This window comes from Rhagoletis pomonella, unplaced genomic scaffold (genome assembly GCF_013731165.1).
Source record: "Rhagoletis pomonella isolate Grant_MI unplaced genomic scaffold, Rhpom_1.0 Rhpom_scaffold_00007, whole genome shotgun sequence".
Lineage (NCBI taxonomy): Eukaryota > Metazoa > Arthropoda > Insecta > Diptera > Tephritidae > Rhagoletis > Rhagoletis pomonella.
In genome coordinates, this window is record NW_023458561.1 from 60,341,573 (window position 1) to 60,353,825 (window position 12,253).

At 32.4% G+C, this 12,253-nt stretch overlaps 1 protein-coding gene across 2 annotated transcripts in view; it reads right to left on the reverse strand.

Annotated features, from left to right (window-relative positions):
* LOC118743222 (diuretic hormone receptor) overlaps positions 1-12,253 on the reverse strand; it is a 108,507-nt gene that overhangs the window by 43,456 nt on the left and 52,798 nt on the right. The gene's annotated exons all lie outside the window — the stretch shown is intronic.

The window sequence follows — 12,253 nt, forward strand, 5'->3', positions numbered from 1 at the left end:
AGTGCTTATTTTGTACCATATTTGTATAAAAAATTAACGCAAAAAATTTATTAAAAAAAAAAAAATCACTGTAAGGGAAATTGCTTGTGTCACGTTTAATTTTTTTTTTACATTTCTTCCCATTTATTCGCAATTGGCTGGCGTAAATATTTACCGATTTTGATGTTCTTTCAGATTTATGCTTTCCTGGTTAAGACCGTTCCGAACTTTATCGAAGTCTTCCGGGTATAATAGCGTGCACTAAATGCCATTGAAGCGTACGACAAATATGCCCTGCTGCCCGCCGTCCACCAAAATAAAGTCACACAGTTTTCCTGTAGGCCCGGTGCAAAAATGCAGTACGTGTGTGATGACTGCGGCGACTGTGGCTTTCGGTCCATTGGTTCATAAATTTCTCATTGCACAGAAAAATGTATGAATAACGTCAGTGCGATTACTACAATATTTATGTATTTAAAATTTGAATAGTGGCGGCTTAGCTAAGTAAACACAGTGGACATTTGCTAAAAGAACATTGCCAGACATGTGCTTATGGAATATAAATATTTGCCTTTGTATTTGTAGTCATTGAAATGTTTACAGTTGCATGAAGAAATGGTAATTGCATTGCCAAGCATCATAATCCATCTATGATTGCTGGGGATATTTGTATGTATCTACGAGGCTAATATTTGGTAATTTTGATTTCCAATTATTTTTGCTTTCGCAGTCATGTATAAAATGATTTATGCAGATAAGTAGTTGATTTGCTGAAAATGCAGTTGCAATTTTGAAGTTTTGAATCAACACTTTGAGTAAAAAATTTTAATATCGTATATATTTAGCGTGGAAATGAGATTGCAAAGTGTATTTACTTGTATCGCTAATACGCGTTTGCTTAATTGATGTCTGCATTTGATGCTTTTCCGCATTTAAATTATGAAATGAATTTGAATAATTCTATTTTTGGTTAGTTTCAGAATATTTTAGTACGCTTGCAAATATACATATGTATGTATATTAGACTGCATCACTCCCCATACAAAAAAAAAATCGGTATTATTTTTCCATTGGAATTATAAAATCTATTATATTTTAAGACGTGCACCAAAATATTTCGAAAAAATATTAAGATTTAAGTTAGCTGGACCCATTTCAAAACACCTCCAAAAATGGAGTTTTTTATGAATAAAAATAGCTTCTTAAAATTTTTTTTTTTTAAATCGCCTCAAATGACAAAACGGTTTAAGCTTAAAAAAATGGCATAAAATTATTTAATAAAAATTTAAAAAAAAACTAGAACGGAATCGTAATGATGAGATTTTTGATGATGTTTTTTAACTTTTTTTTAAGATTGGTATAGAAAAAACTTAAATAACTGAACCTAAACTCTTCCGATTTAGACTTAAGAGGTGTCGGTGGAAAGGTATTTTCTCGCCCTTTTTATTTCTTTGCTAATAAACTCATTCAAAGGATGAAAGAGAAAGGTACGATGAACGAACCTCATTCAAAGTTGAATTAGGATGTGTTGGTATTCGAAAAAAAAAAAATTGGGACACGAATGATTTTTTTTTACAGAAATAAAAACAGTGTGAAAATACCTTTCTACTGAGATCCCATAAGTCTAAATCAGAATAGTTTTGGCCCAGTTATTCAAGTTTTTCGTAAATCTATCTTTGAAAAAGTAAAAAAACAGCATCAAAAATCTCATTCTTACGATTCCGTTTAAAAGATTTTTAAATATTTGTATGCAGATTTTTTAAGCTTGAATCTGTTTTGTCATCTGAGGGGACTTTTTTCAAAAAGTTCTTTACGAAACTATTTTTATTCATAAAAAACTCCAGTTTTGGAGGTATTTTCAAATCGGTCCAACTCACTTAAATCTTAATATTTTTCTGAAATATTTTGGCGAACGTCTTAAAATACAATAAGTTTTGTAATCCCGGCGGAAAAACCGCAACTTTTTTTGGTGATGCAGTCTAATGTATGTATATACATATGATTACAGGGAATAGGAAGGAGGTTTTTGTTATTCTGTTTGATTTACAGTATTCTGAAGCAGGGAAAAGGACTGGAATGGTTGCGAACAGCAATGGACGCCAAGGCAGGATGTTTAAAGAAAAAAAAATGGCTTTAGAGCTGGCATGGGCAGCGCTGCGGTGCTCTGCCAGCTCTGCCCATGCCTGCCTTAGAGAAACTATCTTAGAGAGCACCAAAATCGACCCCTATGGATACTGATGGAATAATATTACAGTAAAAAAATTGTGTTTACCCTAGAGTCGATGCAAATGTAGGAAGCGCCGATTTTTTCTACTTTACCTTGACTTAAATTTTTTATTGCTATATTTTTGTAATGAAATGTATCCGTCCAATGTAAATACGCAAATATATGCAAATATGTTTTTTTATATGACGCAAAAAAAATCGTATCTGTTACATATTACTTCTCGTTTGTTGTTGTTGTTGAAAAAGGGGGAAAATTGAGCGGCTGAATTTAAATGGTAAATGCATATTTTTGAAAGATGGAGGTAAAAATTTGTTAAATGTTTTTTTTTTTTCGAACAAATTTCATTGGTCTTTAAAAAAAATTACCCCAAACATGGCTTCCTCGCTAAAAAACGGTTTGAAACATTCCGGTTGCACTCGCTTCGTTCCAGTACAATCGTTTCAATTTTATGTACATGACGTTATAAAGCTCACACAGCACAGTTCGTCATTTCATCTCCTTCGGCACCCATCGCCGACGCGAAAAGGGCCAGAGCTTTTGCATAGAACAGTTCTATAGAAAGATTTTTCTTTGTGAGTGGAGAAAGGTTTCTGCTTTTCGCAGCTCGTATTATGCTTTTTAACATCAGATTGAATAAGTCAAAACCTACGGGAAAACATATTTTCATTTTCCAGGCTGAAGCATACGCTATAGAAAGATGCGCGAACTTTAATATCAAGGGAACTGATGAAAGGGATCTTGACTGACAGCTGGATCTTATCAGGTAACATCCAAACTGGTAATGGAGTGCTTTGATAAGCTGAATATTCTCGATCTGACCAATCGATATTTTGGTATTTAAGGAAACGAAGCAGCTGATAAACTTGCGAAGAAAAGAGAATAATGGCACCAAAGCCCTTCTGTGGCATAGAAAAGGGGGCACTCTCTGCCCAGGGCCGGCTGGAGTAAGAGGCACAAAAAAAAAACCCTGCTGGGACAATCTACCAGCACTAAAAAGCTCAGAAGTATTGTACACATACACTAGTTGGATAACTGCCGAGGCCTAGTCTGCAGTCTGCTCTTGTGCGCAGCGGCCGGAAAAATCTAGTATTTTGCGATCCGAGTAACTAACGAGTTGTTCCCGTCGACATTACTTTGATTTGAGGAAGGTGGAAAGACTTAGTATCAGCTCCGCTCTGTGGGTGTGGTCGGCAGGGCCGAGTATCGTCGATCATGTGATAGTTTCTTCGCTGCTTGGGCGGATGGACAGGCCTAGTTTCCATTCCGAGTTTTTCTACCTAATAGAAAGTGAATTAGTTGTATTAGTAAATTATGTATATTTTTTTTTTTTTTTTTTGCCAACCAGCTTCGTTAATATACATAACTACAACGATTTTTGTTGGAGGTGGTGCACCGAGTCAACGTGAAACCTGGCATATTGAGATTGGTCTCTGCCTTAATGATAATATCTCTCATTTAAACGTAGGCAAACACCTGTCCATCATGCTGACAATGACCTCACAATAACCAAAACCTCTTCGCATACTCCTCCAGCCCGGTGACACTAACACTGGAAACACTTTGGACTACACACATTGACGTCCCCCTCAGGATCATCGTGTCATAGAACGAGAACAATGCCACACGATGAAAGCCAAGGGTGTTGAGCACAAAAATTGGACCAATCCAGAACTGTTAAATTTCCATTACGATTAGTAATCATTAATTTTTTAATTTTAATGATTATTTTAATTTTTTTACATAACCCAGCAATTAGTAATTAATTATTAATAAAAATAATCATGATTGATAGCTATTAAAAAATAATCAGAAATAATCAAATAATTGTTTAAATTGTTTGATTATTTTTAATTATTTGATTGCATATTTTGAATTATATGATCATTTTTAATTATTTTTCCAAATTGATGAAGCGGTGTTTGGCAGGCAAATTTTTATAAGTTAGTAGGTATTAAATAACTGAAACCAAATTCATTGTACAAGTAAATACATACTTGCACTGTAGTTTGCAAGTACGGACTGATTTCTTACAGACATTGTCTACTGTCTTCGCTATTCATTAATACTTTCAGAGAGAATTTTGTAGAGGAAACATTGGAGCAGATCTTACATATAGTGATAGGTATGTATATTATTTGCTTATTGCATGCGCCTTTGTTATTCTCCTTGTGCATTTATCTCATGTTACTGCATTTATTCTCATCATATGTATATTAACTGCGTTGCAATGTATTATTCACAAGTTGGAATAAATCGTAAAAATAAAAAATAATCAAATATTTAAATAATATTAATCTTGTAATTAAAAAAATGAGAATATTTAATCAAAAATAACAAAATAATCATGTAATTAAACTTAATGAATTATTTTTTTTTAAAGTAATTAATTATTAATCATTTAAAATGTGCAAATAATGTTATTAAATCAGTGAACGTTTACCCAAAAAAACTACATTAATTAATAATCATTATAATTATTAATCATTATTTAACAGGCTTGGATCTATCGAAAATTATGGGTCACAATTATTTTCTAGAATTTTAAAAATAGTTTAGAACATAAACAAAGGAGCTAACCGCTGAATTAATTTTCAACGGACCATTTGGCCTTAAAATTAACAACCGGAAAAGTGCTCTGGCACTGTTAGAAAAATTTTAATTTCCTGTAAAATCATCCATACGAGGTACTTGCATACATATGTTTGTGTGACATACATATGTACAGATATGAGATATTCTTTTTCATGTCGGACACCAAATTTGGTGTCACACTTTTGATTGGCTTCAAATTTTTTTTATAAGTTCTATACATGAAATAAGCTAACACGTGTTCGAGGATTTTTTTTTTCGCTTTTTTCTTTGGAGATATGATCTGTCAAAGTGTGAATTTTTTCGTGATTCTGACTAATCATGTACTCCTTCAACTTTTTCAGCCAAGGAATATTCTAGAAATGGGCGTGGCTATATTAAAACCAAAGTTCAAAAATTTAGACTTTATTGTGGATTTCGCCAGAATATCTATTTGAAGCGAATCGGAGACATGACACTTTTTTTTTACGAAATCTGTCCGACTTAAAAAAGAATGGCTCATATACATACATATGTACATATGTACAAAGGTATTTCGGAAAAATATACAGAAAGTATTTTATGGCAATAAAGTATTTTACGATTCACTACGTTTCACTACAGCTCATTAATCTGTTTGTCATAAATAGGTACTTATTTGTTCTGACACACATCTACATATGAATTTATGTATTTACATACATACATATGTAAAGTTGTAAAGTTGAATACACTAGGCGCCCAACTAAATATGTAGTAACATTCAGACATTTCAACACTGCACTGGTGGCATGCATGCCAGGGGGTAAGAGATGTGCCCCAGCTGTCGCTGTAATGGGTTGACAAGTGTACATAAATACGCTGCTTGAATCACTGCAAGCATTGACAGTTGATAACAACAATAACGACAAGCAAATAAAGTGATGGTGCGCGTATTTTCCGAACCCTAACAAAAACTAATCTTTATTGTACATATATTTGTTTGCTCATCGATGCGCTCTATTGACAAAGGCAACTGTCGTAAATCGGACATTTTTACTGTACACACATTAATATAATATGTATTGATTTGTGGATGTACATACATAAGTACGTACATATATGTTAGGAGTGTTAATCCCGGGATCCCGACCTTTTTTGGGTAACGAAAATTTGCCAAAAATCCCGGGACTTTCGCGATTTGTAATTTGCACTAATGGCAATAATATAAACTCCTTTTCTTAACCAGTATTGGCCATATTTCTTTTTTTATTTAATAATTAATATTTTTTTTATAAATTTCTAGCTCATTATACATATAAAACCGTGTGATAGTTAATTTTAGACACAAAAACCAATAGGGATATTCACGATCCGATGCATACTGTCTAGCATGGCGTATGGATAGCATAAAAAGGATGATTGTTGTTGTTGCATCGTGAATACCCCTAATATACTATTCGCGAAACCATGGGCCAAATGTAGTAAAATTGCGTTTTTAGTTTTTCACTCTGACGTCAGTAATTCAAAAATGATTTAAAAAATTCAGCGAAATGTGCTTAGAGAAGAAATATGGGTATAAAATTAAAGAATGTAGAATTTAATCAGATTAAATTTTATCCTTGGAATTTCGTAATATTTGTTTTTGAAAAAATTATATTTTACAGACTTATATAAACTCGATAACAACCTCGAATTTCGTCCTTCTAACTTTATCAGCTTAAAAAAATTAGCTATTCGTACTTGTGAATCCAAAAGTTTTAATTTTTTCTAATTCTAAAGAAATTTCCTCTTTCATTTGGTAATTTTATTCTAGATTGAATTGAATTTTTTTAAATAATTTTTGGAATTAATCATATCTTTGAAATTACAAAGTCCTTTAAAATAAATCCTGATGTCAGAGGGGAAAAATAAAAACGCCACTTTAAACAAAAACGTAGATAGGATCTCTCCCTTTTTCAATTTAAATTGTTGAAAAGTAATGAATATCCCGGGATTGTGGTAACGACATCCCGAAAATCCCGGGATCGTAAAAAGCGAAAAAATTTAACATCCCTAGTATATGTATGTTACCAAGGCAATCGTATGATAAAAGTCATAATGCTGGGAACGTGATAAAGACGAATGTGAATGCGAAAACTAATGACGTGCTAAAAACAACACCAACAAATCGAAAATGATAATGAGAATTGTAGAGGAGTTGTTGTCGCCGACAACAACGGCGATTTGCACACCAGGCTATTGACTTTTTGACAATCAATTGAGGGAGATTGTTGAAGTGAGACATTTGAATGCAGCCAGCCATTAAGCAACCAATTGGAACAAAAAAAAAGGTATACATGAAAAGGTGAGCACAAAGGTAATATATGCAGACAAAGCGCAAAATAAGATGACGATTGTAATATTTTTGTACCCAAACCAAAACCAAATTTGAGATGGGATGTCGGAAATTCATTCTCAAATGCATCATCTTCTCACCCTGTTCGAAGAATCAACTAAAAGCAACATACAATTTTAACTTGCGTCAGCACAGCGGAAACGGAAGTGGCAGTGCGGTGACACTGAGAAGACTATACATTTTGATATCAATGCTTTTGCGGCAGGAAGTTATCGGTACGCAGCTGTAAAACGCTTCTACGAAGAGCGATAACATTCATAATTAGCCGCTATTATGTGCAATTGCCATATTTACGAGTGTGAATATTTATCGCGAAAGGGTTGCCACCTGATAAATAATTAAATACAAAATATTTATAAGTTAAATCATTTATTACAATACGGGTATCGATCAAAATGGTTTTGAAAAGGCATTTTTTCAGTATATGAAAATAAATTCAAAATATGAAAAAACTGTAAACTACATGTGGGAGAGTAGCCATTTATTCTGAAAACTTCATTCAACTTTAATTAGGAGAATTAGATAATTTAAATATGTATCGCAATACGGATGTCAGATAAACAAGGTTAAAAAAGGGTTTTATTTGAAATTATTTTAAACAGCGTTGCCACCTGTTTACAAAGTTAAATTTAATATATGCAATAGGTTACGAATTACTACGATATGGATATTAATTAAAATGGCCTTGAAGGAACTTTGTTTCAAATTTGCTTGTACGAGCGTTGCCACCCGTTTACAAAATCAAGATTAAACTTAAATTAAGGCGATTCGAAAATTGAAATATGTATACCGATATGAGCGTCAGATGAAAGAGATTGTGGAGATTTAAAAGTGAGTTGCCAGCTCTTTACAAAGTTAAATTCAAAGTAATTAATTACTTAAATATGGACATCAATCGAAACTGCTTTGAAGATATTTTATGACAAGAGGGTTGCCACCTGTTGTAAATTTTATCTTGAATTAAGGGAATCAGATGATGAAAATATGCATCACAACACAGCTGTCAGACGTTTTAGTTTGAAAATACTTTGAAGTAGGTCACCACCTGTTTACACATGTAGCAGAGTTGCCACCCGTCTTAAAATTTAAATGCAACTTGAATTTAGGGAATTAGATAATTTAAATATACAAGATAGCAGTTGAAAAATATTTTTTGTTGAAAATATTTTAAATATTTAATATTTTGCCATCTTTAAAAAGCTGAATTTATTTAAATTATACAGAAGTTACTGTATGAAATATTAAATAATGGGTGTCAAACGAAGGAGTATTAGGAAATATTTAGCTTAAATATTAATAGCCTTATTCATCAAAAATAAAGTAGCTTTACAAAAGGTTTATAAATTGAAAAACGTATGAAAACGTCAATTTATAAAGCTTTATAAATCTACTTTATTTTTTATGAATAAGGCCATAAGAATATTAAAAACGGCTGCCACTAATTTAAAAGATGGGTAGCACTTGAAATGGGTTTAAAATTGAATAGAATAAAATCAAAACTAATGTATAGTTTTTAACCTGAATATGCTCTTTTTATTTATTATCACGTATTCTACGTTTTAGTTTAGCGGCTAGGACTCCGACACAGGCCACAGGTCAGAAGACGAAGGCGCTGGACTGAGCCCTTTTATTTTACTTTTCTAATTACCATTAAATTAATGTCCAACATGCTCAAATTGCTGCCAATAACTGCACTTTGCTAATTGGAAACCAGCTGCTATGCAGGCTACATGACGTATGAGTAATGTGTCAGATGTGCATATGCCGCATAATTTACAAATGTTACGTATACGCAATGTGGCAAGTGTCGAGTGGACATCAAAAGTGACATTCATTTGAGTACTGTGTACATTGGATTAAATTGGACAGCCATGAAATAAACTTGCAGGGTGTTTTTTTTTTTTGAAACATAAGGAAGGCAAAGGTAAACGGAGAAGGCTGCCGGTAAGTATGTTAATGAAAGCCGAGAGGTGAGGAGATTTCTAAATACTAACATATACATACATACATACATATGCATGCATGTGTACACCTTTTTGGTGCGTGCTGGTGGAAAAATATAGCTAAAACCTAATTTATGTACCACTTTTTGAACACAGTGACTAAGCAACAGCTAAAAGCGACTTATCTTAGCAAATCTTGAACTTAATCTATGGTTCATCTCAGTATGTGGATGGATAACAACAGAGCCTCAAAAGAAATGAAATATTCATGAAAATCACTAGCATTAAAATCATTTATTAATGTCTAGCAGAGTGACTACTTACACCAAAAAAAAAAAAACTAAGAAAATCAAACATTTACATTTACACGCATATATTTACTATGTACAAACTTATTTCAAATGTATTCAATGTGAATAATGGAATATTAAAATCAGACCTGCAGATAAATAAAAAATGCGCATACAAATATGTACTTGCCACACCACTCGATGTAGCAACGCAAGCTTCTTCAAGAGTCTCTTACGGCTAAGCACCTTTTCTCATGGCACTTCAAAAATCCAAGTAAATATTTTGTGAGTATTGCGTTTGAATTAAACAAGGAACGTTGAGTATGCTTGAGTGAAGTTTCTTTACGTATTATCTATCCTGCGGGTCACAAAACTTCAAGCAGCTGAGCGAAAAGCGCAGGTAAGAGGTAAAAAGGCATGGCAGGAGCTATGTTAAATAGAAGCAACTAAAATAAACGAAAAGTGAAGACTATAGCTTCGACACACAAAACTTATACATACATACGTACATAGCTCACAGGTATTGAAACTAAATAAAGCCACAAAGTTAATCATAATTGAAAGGTTTCGTAAGACAAAAGTCTTAATCAAAATATAATGATAAAATCATTTTTTCGGCAGTTTATGTTGAAGCAGAAATTTTGCACCGCTTCAAGCAAGATGTGAAGGCTAACATAGAATAAGAAGTATACGAGTTTATGGGTAAATCTAAAAAAACAGATAACCTTTGTGTTATTTAGCTTTATTTTTATTGTTGTAAACTGTATCAAGCTGGTTGCTTTTGGATATAATTCATAGACTTCTACTTGAAGCCTCAAAAAAATGTTGAATCAATTTGTTGCATGACTTATGAGTTATAGATGTTTTAGTTCAAAAAAATATTAAAAACAAGTAAATTTTTTAAGTAATTTTAAAGAGGTGAAAAATTAATTATGTCATGACTTTTGAAGCACACCATAACTAAAGTGTGCTTTAAAAAATAACTACTTGCCTCAAAGTGTGTAACTCTACTTTTTAAAATTTTCAAAATTTTTGAATTCTACAAACAATTATGAATAATTTGATACCTTAGCAAGAGGTGTATTAAAAAAAAAAAAAAAAAACAAATTTTAAAGATAAAATATTCTGCGATCTTGAAGACACATTTGGAGAGTACAAATACCTGTAAAATGCTTTAAAAAAAATTTACTGTTTTATTTACTACTTTTATCCTTCTTGTCGTGAGAACATCTCGAGCGATGGATCAAATTGACTTTTTTTTAGGCAAAGGTTCTGAAAGTTGCTCCTACTTAACGGAAGCCTTCTGAATTCAATGGCATCTCAAGTTTTTTCAGGTAGGCTCTAATTTTCGAGATAACCGTACTTGAAACTTCGCTTTAAATTTGCTTTTATTTTATAAATAACTCCCTCAGCTTTGAAGTTATTTTACTAAAATTTTGCACATGCGCGATTTTTAATATTACTGCACAGCGTAATTTGAACCCAAATTATTCTTTCGTTTTCTATTTCAGCGACCTAAATGTTTATGCCTCGTCTAACTTTTAACGAGCTTGATGAAAATGAATTACACTTATGTTTATTGATTTGTTAAGAGATTACGTATAGAATCATATATAAAAAGTAGGTGTGTCCACAAATTAAAAAATTAAACTTTTAATTTAATTAATTTTTTTTGAAAGTGTACCTGTTTTTTAGATTTGCCCATATACATACCTACATTTTTACGTACGCACATTAGTAGTAACATACTACTTGCTTCCTATTGCCCATTATATGCCTTTTGTGTGTTTTTTTTTTTTTGGTTTTTGGTTTCATGCTTCACGGCACCTCTCGCACTTAAATACTTTGCTGGGAGATATGCAATAAATGAATTTAATAAAATCACAGCACATTTGTTGTTTTTACATTCACTCGGCTTTTAGAGTGAAAACTCAATTGAATTTGAATTAAATTGAAAGTACTTACATACATAGTTAAGTATAGAAAGTTTTTATCTGTATGTAGGAAGTAAGAAATTTTTATTGCTGCCATTGCCTAATAGGAGTCAAAGAAGATTTGAAAGAAGGTATGAGAGAAAGGTAGGCGGAGGATTGGGTTAAGATTAAGGCACCTGAGCTAGTCAGTTAGGCAGAAGGTTAAAGCGTTTTTTTTTCTGGTAAAGAGCAGCTCATAGCAGAGTAATTGTTATTTGAAAACAAACTTTTTAAATGAGTTGTGGTGCTCCGTAAGAACTTTTAGATTAAATTTTGTCCTTTTGCTGGTTAGCTTTGGTTTTCATTGAGTGATTTTCTGTATTCTAATAAAGCTGGAAATGGACGTTAAAAAAATGTAGCTGCTTTACCAAAGCGCGTGGCAATTGAATTGGTTCTAAGAAATGGCTACGCTATCGGCATCTGAACTAACGGATTCTGGTAGAGGAAATCAGTTTTAGGGGTGTGGGTGAAAGTTTCTCCTTTTTTGCACATTCTTTTGGGGAATCGGCGTAGGAAACTATGCGATCTTTTCAATTTAGACGTACGATGTGTTCAGAAGTTTTATGCAAAATACAGCGAAGAACATTTCAATTGAAACACGAGAAAACACCTTGTAGTCATTTAATAATTTATTGAAATTTTATTACAAAATTGAAATTTTATTGAAAAGCTATTTCGAGAGAAAGCACTTGTATATCATTTAGCTCGCTACAAAGCGCAGTTTAAGTCTCGGGTAGCGGAAATTTTCTTTTTGTTCTTATTCTTAATGTACATTTCCTTCTTCTTGAATTTTTTTTTTGTATTGATAATTCATATTTATTGCTTTAAAATGAACTTATTTTTTTCTTCCTATAATATTTTTTTCCCCTACTTATAAATTTCTTGGTTTAAAAAAG